The sequence below is a fragment of the Copidosoma floridanum genome, unplaced genomic scaffold (assembly GCF_036245765.1).
Source record: "Copidosoma floridanum isolate Cflo_tuat_1 unplaced genomic scaffold, Cflo_Japanese_pri ptg000004l, whole genome shotgun sequence".
Classification (NCBI taxonomy): domain Eukaryota; kingdom Metazoa; phylum Arthropoda; class Insecta; order Hymenoptera; family Encyrtidae; genus Copidosoma; species Copidosoma floridanum.
This window is the reverse complement of record NW_028321881.1, coordinates 41127765-41144261: the sequence shown is the minus strand read 5'-3', so window position 1 is coordinate 41144261 and position 16497 is coordinate 41127765.

The window sequence follows — 16497 nt, the reverse complement described above, 5'->3', positions numbered from 1 at the left end:
TGATCTGAAAGGTTGCACGACACAGTCTACAGTCCCAATCAATGTTTATTTAAAATCATAGCAAAACTGTCAATTATTCAAGTTGTCATGAACGTTCTCAAATGACCTTTCAAAATACGCCATACTTACATTCTTTTTAATAATGCCATCAAAAGTGTTTTTTCATTACTGTGACTAAAAATACTAAAAAATCTAAAGTTTTTTTACCTACTTAAAAGGACTGTCTCCAATAGATTAACTGTTTGCAAAATAATCAAGAGATTTTTAAACTCTATAACGCAGTACTAAATAATTATTTTAAATTCAACAATCACATATTCGTCCATATAAATATATGTATAATGTACGATCACAGTGAAATAAACAAGTTTGTTACAAATAAATCACTGAAGACGAGAATTCGAGTACGAAGAACGCAACATATAGGCTTGCAGGTTAAACTACGTTCGAGTGCTTGTGAATCAAGACATAAGAAGAAGGAACAACGAAGGAGAGTACACGTGGGAAAAAAGACAAAGGGTGCATGTCCCCAGAGTGTTAGGAGTCAGGCAACTGAACATGAGTGGAAGAATTTTGAATGTGGATTCAACTCTATGTACAAACTCACTGTAATGAACTTAGCACAAATCATAGGAAATTTCAAAACTTCCGGTGAACAACAAGTTGTTTTTAGAACGAAGTCCTTTATGTCACGTACTGAGGGGGGGGGGGCTGGAATTTAAAAACCGACAGATTTCATGAAACGAAAGTGGCTTACCAGATTTCTCTTCCTCCTAAGGTCCCCCCCCCCCTTACCCCGTCGCCCTCACCATCAGTCCCTTACACACTTCCCTTCACCCCACATTATAGCTTCTAACCATGCTGTGCTACTCTTCTGCACACCTTTGCCCACCATTCCCCTCCACACTCACAAGCAATTAATATTTAGACGAATTTTAATTTTTTTTTCCCACAGTAGTTTTTATTTGACTTTGAATTTTTTTCTTTTACAATTCTTAAAAAAAAAAAAAAGACTTTCCATGAAAGAAATTTGAACCCTTGTCCTTCCGCGCACAAAGCGAGTACCTTACCCACTCTGCTACGAGCGCTGCCGTTCGAGAAATTCGGTTTTTAGTACTTATCGTGTGGTTCGTAACTATAATACTTTATTTTCATATGCATTCACCGATGATACATTCAACTTATGATAAATTGTTCACTTAATTATTTTTTATGTCACGTGCTTACGGGATTATTTTAAAAACGACAGATTTAATTTTTTTTCTATCGTATTTTTTGCAATTGTATAGCCAATCAATACAATTTTTGTTTTATTTTTATATAATTACTTAATGACGTTTTGCCGTTATTTGTTTATCAAATTCAAAATAAGCGCCCTTAAAAACCATTAAAATGACATGTAACTCGAAATATACATATATAATGATCTTACATAATTTATTTATTATTGATTTAATAATTTACCATATTTATATAATAACGTGACATTGTAACATAATTTTTTTGTCGAATTTGAAATAAGCACCTTTAAAAACCATTGATACGTTCTTCAACTCTATTGTATATCTTTATTTCAATATTTTATTTACTTATTATATAATTTATTTATAACAGTAATTATTAGCATTATTTTCATGCCAAAAAAACATCAGGTTAAAAAAAAATCGGTTGGTATTCTATGCATCGAATGCATAAAATACTAATATTTAATGCGTAATAACGCGCCTTTTTCGATTTAACCAACATCGTCATATTTATGCTATTTAAATTTTTTGTTTTTTTTTAAATTTATTATTATAAAAAAAAGTTTTTTTTAGAATCAAGAGACTTCTAGTAAGCGACTTCCGTTTTATGGAAATCTGTCATTTTTAAAATAAGCCTCTAAGCATGCGACATAAAAAATAATCAAGTAAAAAATTTATCATTAGTTGAGTGTATTATCGGTGAATGCATATAAAAATAAAGTATTATAGTTACGAACCACACGATAAGTACTAGAAACCGAATTCTTATATTTGGCAGCGCTCGTAGTTTTCTACACAAAGGCGCAATTTCTACAATTGACAATGATAAACATTGATTAATAAGATTTTACAACAGCAAATTTTCGAGGTGTTTTTGGTGATGAGGGGGGGGGGATGTCAATTTTTTTCTTTAATCTGGACGTCGAATTTATGATTAGTGACCCTAAGAACCTAGTATAGCAGATTTTCGAGGCAAAACATAGATTTGTAAAATTTTTAGACAACAGCAAATTTTTGGGGTGTTTTGGGGAAGGAGGGGGGGGGGTTAATTATAAGTTTTTTCTTTATTCAGACGTTTTGCGATGCTTTCCGGGGGGGGGGTAGATTATCAGTTTTTTCTTTGTGCGGACGTCAGTTTTATTATCAGCAACCCAAAAAATCTACTAGAGCAGATTTTCGTTGCAAAATATACAGTTATTCAGTTTTAACGCAACAGCCACTTACGGGGGTGCTTGGGGTATTAAAAATCCCCGCATTAATTTATTTTTCTTGTGAGACAAAGGTTAGTGGGGATGAATGTTTCAGGGGGTCTAAGAAATACACTGGCCACGGTTTAACTCGTGCACCGCGAAATTCAAACTTTTAATCGACCTTTTCATTGAAATTTGAGAACCACTGTACAGCGTCCGACTATCGATAAGGCAGATTTTTTCTTTAGTGAAAAATTGGTGATGATAATCATATTACTTACGTCACAGTTGGCATTACTATTTATAGTAATAATAATCGTAATACGACGTAATTTACTGGATTTTCTACTGATTTATAGAAATAATTCAATGAAAAAAAAATTATATTGTAAGTAAGGTCTCTGATATGGCAAAGAAATTAATAAAAAATGTCATTGTTCCTAGGAGTAAGTAATTTACGGAACCATGTGCCATCATACAATTTTTTTTGAATCCTATGGTACTGTTTTCGCAGTTTCAAATAAATTGTTTTTGTGTTCCCTCTTTCAACTAAAACAGAAAAAAAAAATTTGAATCAGCATAATTCAATAGTGAGGTATAAGGGTCTACAATTTTTTTTTAATTATTGATGCAAATTTAACTGTAGCACAAATATTGCTATGTAAAGGTTTTTATTTTAATTTTAAGCACATTTACCTTAGTACTTCGTGTAACTACCTTTGGCTTGTATGACGCATTGCAGTCTTGTAGGCATAGAGTGACTTAAACTCAGAAAATAGTCTCTACGATTTGCCAGTGACATCCAGGAGTTGGTAATATTTTCAATTAATTGACGATTGTTTACAGCCATTGCTGGGTGCCACTCTTTGACCATTGTTGACCAGACATGTTCAATTATATTAAGATCCGGTGACTTAGGTGGGTGAGGAAGTCTCACAAGGTTCGGATGTTGGGTCCACCACTCTTTAACAATATGGGCTGTGTGCACAGGACTATTATCCTGAACAACGTAAACAGTCTCTTCATTTGGATATCTGACGTTAATACTGGGGAGTAGATATTGGTCCAAAAGATGAACGTAGTATTGAGCATTCAGATTTCTGTTTATCATTACCAGGTCGCCTGGACCATCTCCTGATACCCAGCCCCAGGCACTTTGCGTGCGTCGACCACTGTGTAGACTGGGTATCACATTCTCAGTAGCATAACGCGTATTTGGAAGTCTCCAAAGTCCAAGCCTACCTACATTTTTTTAATAATCATCATTATTTTTATAAGAATTTCAAAATTTTAGAAATAAATGTTGAAGACAATTTCGTGAAAAATACCATCCTTAGAGGAAGAAGACACTTTCTCATCTAAAAAGACAGTCTTTTGCCACTGCTCAACTGTCCTATTTTGCAACTGCATAGCGTAAATTAAACGCAAGTTACATTGAACAAGGTTTAAGGCAGGCTTTATTGCAGGTTTCCGAAACCTCAACTCTGTTCTTTTCACCAAAGACTTTTTGATGGTTTCTTCATGGACATCCAGCTCCATTTCTGCGGGTAACCGACAAACAGCAGTGAATGGATTATCCTAAATTATACCAACAATTTGCTCTAAATCGGCATCAGGTATTTTCCATGGCCGATGATTGAAATGACGCAGATCACGTGCAAGAATGCCTAGTTCCCTTTCAGCTTCAAACCGACGCCTCCACTTTCTGACACAATTTTCAGAGCACTCAAAATAATTACAAATCTGTGTGTTTGTTTGCCCTACTCTAATTAGAACTCTCATTTGGTCTAGATCGTTGTCAGTTGGTCTAAATGCCATTGGTAAAAAAACTTTTAAATCTTTTATACACTTAATTAATATGGTATAAAAAAGTGATACATTTTTTTGCAACTTTTTTTAAAAACTCAAAACATGGTTTCCAACTTTGATCTTACAAAAAAAAAAAAAAAAACAACATTTGAAAAGCGCTGGCTATAACTTACAATTTAAGAGTATAAGTTAATGAAATTTTTTTTAAAAGTTGGTATTAAAAACAGTTGAAGTATGAGAAACAAAACAAAAACGCAACGGTCACTTAGTTCAGGCATATAGCTATAGCTACAATGTAGCATTTTGTCAGTGGCAAAGAATAGTGTTAGTTTGAGTATACAGTTGTAAAAGTATTAAAATGAATCCTCAAGAAATGGAAATCGTGCTTCAAGTAAGCCGAAGGCCTCTACTTTATAATCCAGGGGCTCCTTTGTACAGATGCCAAGAGTCAAGGGATGCTGCATGGAGAGAAATTGAGGCTGAACTTAATCATGTTCTACCTGACGACAGGCAAAGTAAGAGTTTATATGTGTATAGTTTTACATAAGTTAACGTAATTTAAAAACATTTTTAATACCTCACTATTGAATCATGCTGATTCAAATTTTTTTTTTGTTTTAGTTAAAAGAGGGAACGCAAAAACAATTTATTTGAAACTGCAAAAACAGTAACATAGGATTCAAAAAAAATTGCATGATGGCACATGGTTCCGCGAATTACTCACTTCTAGGAACAATGACATTTTGTATCATCTTGATTTTTTGAGGCATTTTGTTCAACACGCATATGGGTGGCCGAGTTCTCCATGAGTCCTATAAAAATATGTGTACTTAATACTTATGTATATAACTTGCTGGTGCCCTTTGTCATTTTTATCATTTTTAACCAATGTTTTGGCTTTTTATATATTTTTCATTATATTTTTAAAAGGTGTGCGCACCGTTTTGTACATTTTTGTGGGAACAATAATAATGATAATAAAAAAATAATTAAAAGAGAAAAGAAATTTTTATTAATTTTTTCATGTGTAACAAATGCATCACACTTAAATCGTATGGTATTGCATTTTAATTTCTAGGACTCTTCAGACTTTGCCATATCAGAGACCTTACTTACAATATAATTCTTTTTTCATTTAATTAGCTCTATAAATCAGTAGAAAATCCAGTAAATTACGTCTTATTACGATTATTATTACTATGAAAAGTACTGACAACTGTGACGTAAATAATATAATTATCATCACCAATTTGTCACTAAAGAAAAAATCTGCCTTATTGATAGTCGGAGGCTGTACAGTGGTTCTCAAATTTCAATGAAAAAGTCGATTAAAAGTTTGAATTTCGCGGTGCACGAATTAAACCGTGGCCAGTGAACTTACCAAGCATGCCACTGTAAATAGGCATTATATTACCAATTGCGTACTATTATGATACCCTTATGATTAGGTTAAATAACAAAACACCACAACGTTATCTGGAAAGGAGTGACAAAGTGGAGTCTCAAACCAGAACCGTTCAGGAGAAAAGCGACCACTCTTCCATCTTGGCCACTAAGAACTCCCATTGCTGCGTGCTATCTATCTTATCTTACTAATATATAAAGCCATCCCATGTCCGATTGAAAGGTACATTTTCATGAATAACTCACTTCCAAAGCTGTGAACAGTCTTAAAATTTTAATGAGAGCTTTGTCTTGCCATTATTTACCTACATTTCAAATATCATAAAAATTTTGACATTGTCTTACTAATATATAAAGCAAAGTCGCTAAAACCGTTGTAATCACTAAGCGTAAAAACTACTGAACCGATTTTGCTGAAAAACACCGATTCTTGACACTTCCTAGATGGTATTAGTATGGTTTTTATTTTGAAAAATTTAATAACAATAGCAATAAATAAGCTCAAAGTTTTGCAAAAACACGCCAGCTTTTCACTTTAGTTCAGTAGGATCTGCTAGGTGGCGTTGACATAAAATCAAAGCTACCTGCAACAGAATCGAATAAGTGCGGTTATAATAGGCCGGAGCGTCTCGGATATTTCTGCCATCATAACCTGACAAGTCACTGAAGTGCATCGAGAGTGAAATTGATAGTCGTGTAGCTGGGTATTCTGGTAACCAACGACGCTCTTCTTCAATTGACAAGCGACCTAGATTTACTTACACTCAGAACCTCCAGGATTAATGAGTACCACCAATAAAAAAGTTATTCTAACCGATAACGTCTCTGGTGGAATATCAGGATACGTGTTTAGCCAGACCACAACCTGCTCCAACACTTCAGAGTTATGTGGCCGTACCACAATCTGGCCTGGTGCCATCAGAGAATTTGTAACTACAAATGTAAGCCAGGAAAGATAGCCCTGAAGGGTACGGACAGCCACAATGGTCAACTCCTTAGTGGTCGTTCTAGCGGTATACCTATAGAGAAGATATTCTCTTGGCCCATTTTCCTGAATATTGATGAGCGGTTGGTTATCCGGAAAACGTTCTAAAGACGAGACATTCTTTGGTCAGTGGCGTATCTCTCTCATGTACGGTCTCCATACACAGAAACTCTGAGGGTACGCGTCAAGCTACCTGCAACAAGCTTTTTATCATCAAGAATAATAATAAGGAATCACTGGAAAATTAACCAGTGGCCCTTTTGAGGGCCAATGTAAGTATTAACGTTCCCTACTTAACGATTAACCTCATCGGTTCTTTTAAGGGCCACCTAAGTATAAACTACTTTGCCAACAAATGCATTTTTACTACCGTTTCCGGAAACATTGTTCGTCGACCAAAAGACTATGTGAAGCCGGCCACTATTAAATAAATTCAGTCATTCACTGGTAGACTTTACGAGCGGAGTTGTTTGTCGCAAGGATGGGAACCCCGGTCACCAACGACCCTATATTACCCTCTTGAATCTAAGCATTCAACCAGGAATCACCGATCCTCTCCAAAGTCTGCGCTGGGAAAGCCTAACAGCTATGAAGGAAAAAAAAACTTGAGCCAACGGGAGTCTCCAACGGGCAAGCATGACGAACCAATCTCTACTTATCTCTCCACCTTAGATCATCAAAACAACTGAGTCTGCAAAAAAAGGTGCCTTATACACCAACGTCTTCGACATTATATCAGGAGATGTTGGAAAAGAGCCCTACAACCAGTCCCAAAGCTTCGGACTCTGTAATTTTTCTCCCAATCAGTCTGGGGCTTCAACAGCAGGCCAGAGGAGATCACCCTGAGGTTATCCAGGCAGTCACAATTGCTGTTAACTTCAGTCAAGAGAGAGTTTACTTAAGAAGCTCACCGGTCTTTTTTAGGGCCATCGGACGTTGAACTATCTTGCCAACAAATATATTAGAACTTAATAAAGTTGACAGAAAACAGCTTTTAGGGGTCACGAAAGTCGTAAGCATGCCAATAGTCGCAAAAGGGTATATTGGAAAGAAGACGTCAAATGTATCTAATTAATACAATTTTAGGCGTCATGAAACTGACGCAGAAAATGTATCAAGATTGTAACAGCCAAAATCGATAAATAAAGAATTTATTACGTGAGAGATCATTTTAAGCTTTTCATTTTACCTTCACAGTAATCTCTTAAATCTTTAAAGATCTAAATTCAAATTTTTAAATAAGTAGAAAATATTTTTGTATTTTTGTGACAATAAAAAACGTAGAGATTAAGCTCCAGGACTTTGTTGCTCTTTCAATAAAGTTGTGAGATAAGAGAGAAAAAATTTTTTTTAATATATAATTTTTGGGAGGTTAATTTCAAGAGCTTTAAAAAATAGCCCTTTTCGTAAACAATACAGAAGAAACTGCAAATCAACCGCTCCTTATGGCCAACGATTATTTTATGGCATAAGGAACACACGGTACTTTTCAGCATCATTATAATTTTTCAATTTTTACAGCTTATTATTTGATTAAGTAAACTGTATGGATTCCGAACAAATATGTTTTAAATAAGAAGATTTTTGTTCTGAGAAGTGTCAGGAATAAATGCAAAATTTCTAACCGAAAACATTTTACATTACATGTCAACATACTACGGAGTTCCATTGAGTAAGTTTTGAGCAAAGCCGAGACGGGGGGCCGTTAGTACTATCATAGTATAGGAAATACCTGTAGCGAATACCAAACTGTTGGTAGCTCTGCTTGATGCTACGGACACGCCTACACCAATTATACACCGGAAAAATTAGGCTTGCAGCCCACTTCACGGTAAAAATATTTTTAGGCTGAAACTGGAACTAATAAAATTTCAATCTTAATTTGAGAATTTTGAGATACGCATGCCTCGTTTTCATTGTTACAACGACTTTCTGACGTAAATTTTTCTGTACAGCTGCGGAGTAGGATCAAACCGACTCAATTAAACCAAAATACATCAGGCATACCTGAAAAAATACCTTATCTCCTATATTTGAAAATTTAAGTATGCAAATCTGAAGTAAATAGTAGTGCAGTCGCCGAGGCTTCGTCTGCTTTTTCAAATTTACCTCGTCGTGCTTCCGCGCTACTTAATAAGCATAGCAGCTTTCATATTATCTAAAATACTTTACTTTTACATATACTTCACCCCTTCTTTCTTGAGTTATATGAAAAAAAATCATAGATCTATTTGAAAATGAAACTGGTTAATCTAATAGGAATCTTCCATAGAAACAAGAAGTGGGAGGTTCATACAGATCTTATAAATGATATTTAAAGTGATTTTTCCATAAAATTACATGTTAAATTGCAAATTTTTTCAATTAAACATGTAAAAAGGGTATAGTTGAACGATCGGCTGTTTTTTTAGGGTATTTCTTATCTCCTTAGGAAGCTGTTTTGAAACCACCGGAAGATTTGATAAAAGTGCACAGTCGTGTACTAGCCAGCCTCTATATTGCTAAAATTGTATTGTGCCATAATATATTGTTCTTAATTATTCATTTATTCAATATTAAAATATTGATTAATACTACACCCAACTAACGTAGGTATGCTCATTCCAACGATAATTGCACCACCTTTGTACACAATATCGTTTCATAGGAGGTATATTTCTAATTTTAATTATATCATGTGCCATACAATTTTATAGAAATATAAGTTTTTACTTGGGTACCCAAGCACCCACTGTTTTTTTTTCAATAACACAAAAAAGAAGGAGTTATGTACGCGTAAGAGCATCTATGTAAGTTCGTCCATATGAGAAAAATAATTGCCAGCGTTGCTGCATATATTTGCACTCTCCCCACCTCTCTGGATTTTGAGCTGAACTTTTCCCTGCTAACTATGTGATAAAGTCCTTAAGCAAAAAAAATACCTCAGTCACTAAGGAAAAATTTGAACAGAAGAAAACGCAATAAAAATTAACTATTGTACTTAAACAATCGTTTATTTTTTATAAAGTAACAAATTAATGTTGCGTAAGCTGCTCTGCTAGAATACTAATTTCCAAATTTTTGAAAAAAACATGTACCAAAAAAGTATACTTTATTAAATAAACTATTTATTTATTTAATGCATAATTAATACAAATGAATCAATACATAATGAATGAAAATTTACATAAAAAATAAGCTACGAACTGTAAGATAACATAAAGTAATTGCTTTCGTCTTCTTATCCCTCCTCATAGCAGAGTGGGTAAGGGCTACGGCCAGAATGCAGGAGGTAGGTGGTTCTAAGTTCCGAGAAAAGTTTTTTTTTTTTTTTTTAGGCTATTGGTCAAAAGAAAAAAAAGTACAATTTAAAATGTATGTAGAGATGATCTGATGTGTGTTGTAGTGAGGATGATATTGTGTGGTATGGTGGCATTGTGAGGTGTAGAGGGACCAAAAGTATGTCAAGAGGGGCGGGGCAAAGGAGAAGAATTAAACATAATCCACTTTTGTTACACTTCTTCTCAAGGTCACTAATCTAAAATTGTTGATTTACTCTGAAGGGCAGAACGCAGCTATGTAAGTAAAACTTAAAGAAAAACTTTTTTAGAACGAAGTTCTTTATGTCGCGTTACTCGGGGGGCTGGAATTTTAAAACCGACAGATTTTTTTTTTTTCGGAAACGAAAGTAGTTTTACCCAAAGTCTCTGCCTTTCAAGTTTCCCCCCTTACCCCGTTCCCCTCACCTACTGTTCTCTACACACTTCCCCTCTCCCCGCTATATATGTATATCTGTCAACCGTGCCGTGTTACTCTTCTGCACACCTTCACCCACCATTCCCCCTCACACTCCCAAGCAATTAATTTTCAAACCAATTACAATTTTATTTTCCCACAATAACTCTTATTTCATTTTGAATTTTCTTCTTTTACAATTCTAAAAAAAAAAAAAAAAAAAAAAAAAAAATCAATAAAGAGATTTGAACCATCGACCTCCTGCACGTGAATTCAGTACCTTACCCACTCTTCTACAAGCGCTATTGACTGTAGAAGATCGGTTTCTTGTACTCATCGTGCGGTTCGTAACTATAATATTCCATTTTTATTTGCATTCACTGATACTACATTTCATTCATGATAAATTGTGTATTTGTGTTCAAAAAAAAAAAAAATGCATTTGATGCATAAAATACCGACCGATTTTTATTAAACCTGAGGTTTTTTTTGGCATTACAGAAATACTAATAATTACTGTTATAAATAAATTATTTTATAAATAAATTATTAAAATAACCATGTACGATAGAGTTGCACAACGTATCAATGGTTTTTAAGATTTTGAATTCGACTAACTAATTGTGTTACAATGTCATATTATTATATAAATTGAAAAAAAAAAAAAAAAAAAGGAATGAAATAAAAAGATTAAATATGAAAATGAGAAAGAAACTAAATAAAGGAAATACAAAAAAAATAAAAAAAAATTTTTAAAAAAAACAAAAAATAAAACAAGAAATTAAAAAAAAAAAAAAAAAAAAAAAAAAAAAAAAAAAAAAAAAAAAAAAACCAGGGGGGATAAATGGGTCATGGGACCCACGGTAAGAACGAAGTTCTTTAAACATGAGATGAGTATAGACACAATTTCTCAGGTAACAAGGGGGTCGCCAGACCCACAGGAAGAACGAAGCTCTGTAAATGTTAGTACTGCATTCATGTTGCTTACTAAAACAAACACTTGAAAAACGAATAAAAAAAAAAAAAAAAAAAAAATTGTTTACTACTCACAATGCTTTAACTTTGTGAGTACTGTATTTATGTACGACGTTCTCACGAAGTTCAACCATCGTGAGTGGTAATTTTTTTTTTTTTTTTTTTTTTTATTCGTTTTTCAAGTGTTTGTTTTAGTAAACAACATGAATGCAGTACTAACATTTACAGAGCTTCGTTCTTCCTGTGGGTCTGGCGACCCCCTTGTTACCTGAGAAATTGTGTCTATACTCATCTCATGTTTAAAGAACTTCGTTCTTACCGTGGGTCCCATGACCCATTTATCCCCCCTGGTTTGTTGTTTTTTTTTATTCTACTTTTTTTTTTTTTCTTTATTTCTTGTTTTATTTTGTTGTAAGACCATCCGATGCAAAATTGTTTTTCATTTTGAACGAAAATTCTCAATGTGACTGTAATAACTATAGACCTCTAAAACTTGAACATGTTACTTTAAAACACTTACTGTGTATAAAAAAATATTGGTAGTTGTAAACTTTACCCTATTGATGGCTGCAATCCCCTTAAAATGAATTATTTTTGATGTTGTTCATTGGCTGCTTACTTGAATGCAATATGGCCGACTGGTCGCACTTGACTGGGCGCTTTAATACTCCAACACTTCTTTAACGTTATAATAATGTGTTACGAGGGGCCTTTTGGGGGTAGGCGACTATGAACAGCGTGGGAAGGTTGAGGGTGGTAAGAGTTGTCCACGAGGATATCGATCAGCCACCGAGATCGAGCAGCAATAAGCACCCCGTGCCGAAGACTCTATGCGTGCAGAAGTGGTGCACATCGCCCAACGTTTAATTGCTATAAGCTGCCTTTTAGGGGTAGACGACTTAGAATAGCAAAGGAGAGTCAGAGCGGGTGAGAATTTTCTCCGGGGGTATCGAAAAGGCCGTAGAGATGAATCAACGATGAGCATCCTGGATTAGAGATTCTAGGCGTATTGAAGCAGTGCTTCTGCTGAATTCCGATGCTATCGCTGGAGCTGGTATTGCTGATAAGTGGTTTGGCAATCAGGATAGAGCAGTGTAAATACCCGGTGCTAGAGATTCTGGACGTGGAGATGTTGGCCAGTTTCGGTGGAATCCTTTTTCACCACTGCCACCACTGGAGCTGTTGCCACTTGGGGGCGGTAGGGTAGTGACCAGCAGCAGTCAATAAATGGCAGTTGTCAGTATATTGGTTAGATTCTAACAGTAGGTGGACAACAATACCCCGTAATGCAGACAAGGGTTGGTAAAATTGAAGTCGACACATAGAGCCTTTTGTATAGTTTAATACATAAGTGTTTATTATAATAAATTATGGCTCTAGCCACTGCCCTAGCACAGGTCTCGTCAAGTAAGAACCTGGCATGGGCTTGGATCGTTTGATCCGGGCGGATCCTTGCTGCTCGCAAGACGTCGTGCAGCCCGTCCTATATACTATAAACTAACTTTTTACTTGCGATGTTTGGTAGAAACTAGTAGTTGCCACTCAGTGGGTGGTAGGTGGTACTATCAGGTCCAAAGTTTTGAAATCAGAGCTACGCACGATATTTAAAAATCAAATTTATGTAAAATGATTGAATTTAAAGAATAATAACTATTTTAATAATTAATAATTAATCAAATAATACTCTGAGTGGTAACAAATATCAGCAAATATATAGTATCAACTTTGCATTAAATTTGGTATATTAACAGTACGTTACATCACTAGGGCACAAAAAACAAACATGAGCTTTCGGATCAGTCGGTTGTTGTATGTTGGTGCCCGAGTCGCGTGTAACGTTTTTCTCACCAAGGGTACAAAATGCAACTTGAGGGATTGATGTATCACATTGTACTATCGAGGCATTTTGGAAACGTAAGTTTATACTCCTAATGCATTAATATTGGCTGCAGTGATATCAACAAAAACTTGACTTTAGTTTTCCTGCGAAATAACGACAATTTTCTCTAGACCAAGAGTTAAAGTTATCTATTTAACAGTGTAAGGATTGTGATTATGTATAGATATATCTATTATATAAGAAGGTATACTATTACAATAGAGTTCTTTTATGTGACGTCATATATTCATGTATAATACGTATTTATGAATTGGAACGTTTAAGAGGGATAGGAGATAATGGGGACTTGTAGGTACGAAGTTGAGTTTGTATTGCCTCTAATCCGTAACAACAGATTAATAAAAGAAAAATCATACCAATTCTTAATCAACGCCCTCTGGAAACACTTTTTTTTTACTTACCGTGGGCCCAAAGTGCAACTGACGCTTTGCGCCCTTAGAATCACTTTGAGCCAACGGGCAAAAAAGTTTTTTGCTCCCTCCGGGTCCAAAGTAGTTTTCTTCCCTAGGACCCAAAATGATTTACCGGACGCAAAGTATGCCAACGGTCACAAAATTTTCCTTTGCACCCTCAATAAGAAGAACATTATTCGCGTCTCAGGTACCAACAGACAACAATCGCGCCCTTCGGGCGCTCATGTTTATACTTTATGCCTTAGTGACGTAATGTACCATTATCTTTTGTCAAGGACTTTCAAAGTTTATGTATGTTGCTGTGTATTTTTTTACTCCAAAAAAAACTAGTATGCTGCAGTTAAGATAAATTTTAAAGCTTTAACCGGTATCTCTCTCTCTTGAAACCATCGATTACGCAACTGATTTTAAAGTGCTCAATACTTTTGAAGAAGTATTATTGACTCCAACAATTAGTGCGTTAGTTGGCTCCAATTAGTCTTCGAATCGTTCCGCTTACTTGGGTTTGATAATCCAAGACTAAGCTGCGGTATTTGTAAGTGCACCGTACTCTTGCCCTCCTAACATGACTAAAAGATGAGATTGACTCTAGCTATTTGCACTCAAAATATTCTTGTACCTGTCTTCTACTATGAGCTCTTCTTTGTTCGTTACTTTATCTCCTGAACTTTTTACGCCTTTGAAGTCGAACAAACTAGAAGCTCCTAATTTAATGCTGTCTGAAACTTTCTTAGTTTTTTAAAAAGCCGCACTTCAATTACGTTTTTCAGAAATTTCCTTATCTTTATCTCCGAAAGACATGTCAAAAAAATTCTGAAGGTCCTTTACGTCAATTAACTGTGACTTATTCTCATTTATAGAAGTCGAAACTCTCTCTGCTTTCTCTTGTCGCTTGATTTCCAATATGTCGCCGTCCTTGGAGTTCGACTTGAAGATTTTTTCATTATAACGAGTCTTATCCGACTTGGAGTATCGTTCCCACCCAAAACTGTCCACTTGAACGTCGAAGTCTTTATGTACACCTACTACTATTTTGGTGTACCAGACTGACTCATTTTTCTCACTGATTCTTCGTAGCTCTTGAAGAGTCTCCCTAGGGATCAAAACCAATTGTCCATCTACTCCAAAGATCCACGTTTCCTTGCTATCCGTTCTCTGCCCTTCACTTTCCTTTAATGTTATCGAATCTCTAAACTTACTCTTAATCTCATTCCTCAGTCTTATCTCGATCTTATTTTTCTCTTGTTTTAGTCGTGGATGAAACGAGGGGTTTGCAGAAGTTAACTCGTTGAGTTCTGGCCCTAACATGCCTCATTTTCTATCGTCCGTCAGAACACATACTCGGCACAGAACGAGAATATGACTATCTATTTACCCTTGCTATTTCCGTTACTTTGTTTGTTCCCTCCCTGACCTTTTTTCCTGCGCTTATTTTCCGCCTTCTTGTTTGACTCATTTTCCTCTTTTGACATTTTTTCCTTACTCGCGTCGGCCACGCTCACGATCTTGGCCTTGATAACTGGAGCTCTGGAGTATCTTGCATCAGGCACGTGCGTCTTGTCCGCTGGTAGTAGTGAAATATAGCAGCTGTCTAGCTCCTTCCGTCTCTCCCACAACAAATCTTAAGTCTCAATATCATCACGACTCATGACCAGTTTGTCAGATATTGCCCGATGATACTCGGACAGTAAGTTCCGTTGAATCAGTTCACTATAACTCTCATTTTTCCCAATTTGCTCCCACTTATTCAGAAATCCTCTTCTTAAATCTTTTTTTCTGTATTTATTCTCTAACTCTATTCTAATCCTCGAATACTTTAACCTATTCTCTTCTTTAGCACGACGGCCCCATTCACTGGCCCTCTTATCGCTGTCATACCCGTTCTCTTCTGAATCCGAATCAACTACGTTCGCGTCTTGTTTGGGAGTGAAATATTCATTTTGATTATATATTTTTAATAAGAGTAGTGCGATTCAAAAATACATAAAGATTATACACAAATTTTTTTGCAATAAAAATTGAATTATCAGTCTATTATTGGAAAAAACACTAATTTCTTGTATATCAGCTTCAGAATAAGGTAGAGTATTCTTTTCATAAAAAATCTATGTTTTTTTTATTAAAAATGCAATAACGTTTAATGAGAAAAAAGCATGCAAAATTGACTAAGATATTTCCAATTGTTTGAGTTGCAAAATAAAATTTTTATCGGAAAACATCAAAATTCGTAAAAATCAATTTGTTTTATTTGTTATAACTACTGAAATTAATTACAATATGTTTCTCCAACTCGTTGATGTCCCGACTGCCTGACTGCCCGACTGCCGAGTCCCGAGAGAGCCGCGACTAGAGTCCCCTCGGATTAGAGGCTCGCTGGGCCTTATATAACCTCGTCCTCCTCCTGTCGATGGTCTCTTGCTGAGATCGCCTTGCTGTTGTCAAAGGAGAGCCAGTGTGATATGCCTTGCATATCGTACGTAACAGTCCATCAATCGACTGTGAAGTTTGTTATAACACTTTATAGTTTTAAATTAAAAAATCGAGTAACAAAAACATAACCATTATTTTTAAATTATACAAGTAGTGTTTATTATGTAACCTTACAATTATTTTTCACTGTTATGTCTAAATTAACGTGATATTTTTTTATACGTCACTCAAAGATTTTTAGGTCTAAAAAATGTTTTTTTGGAACTTCGTGTTACTAACGTGTCATTGCAAATATATAATCAATTTGCGAAATTTTCTGATTATTATCAAAATTATGAAATGAAGAGATTCGTGATTAAACATATGCTGTACGACTGACAAAAGCGAAGATTTAAGCAAAAAATTAAATAAAACAGTGTCATTTTTTTATAAA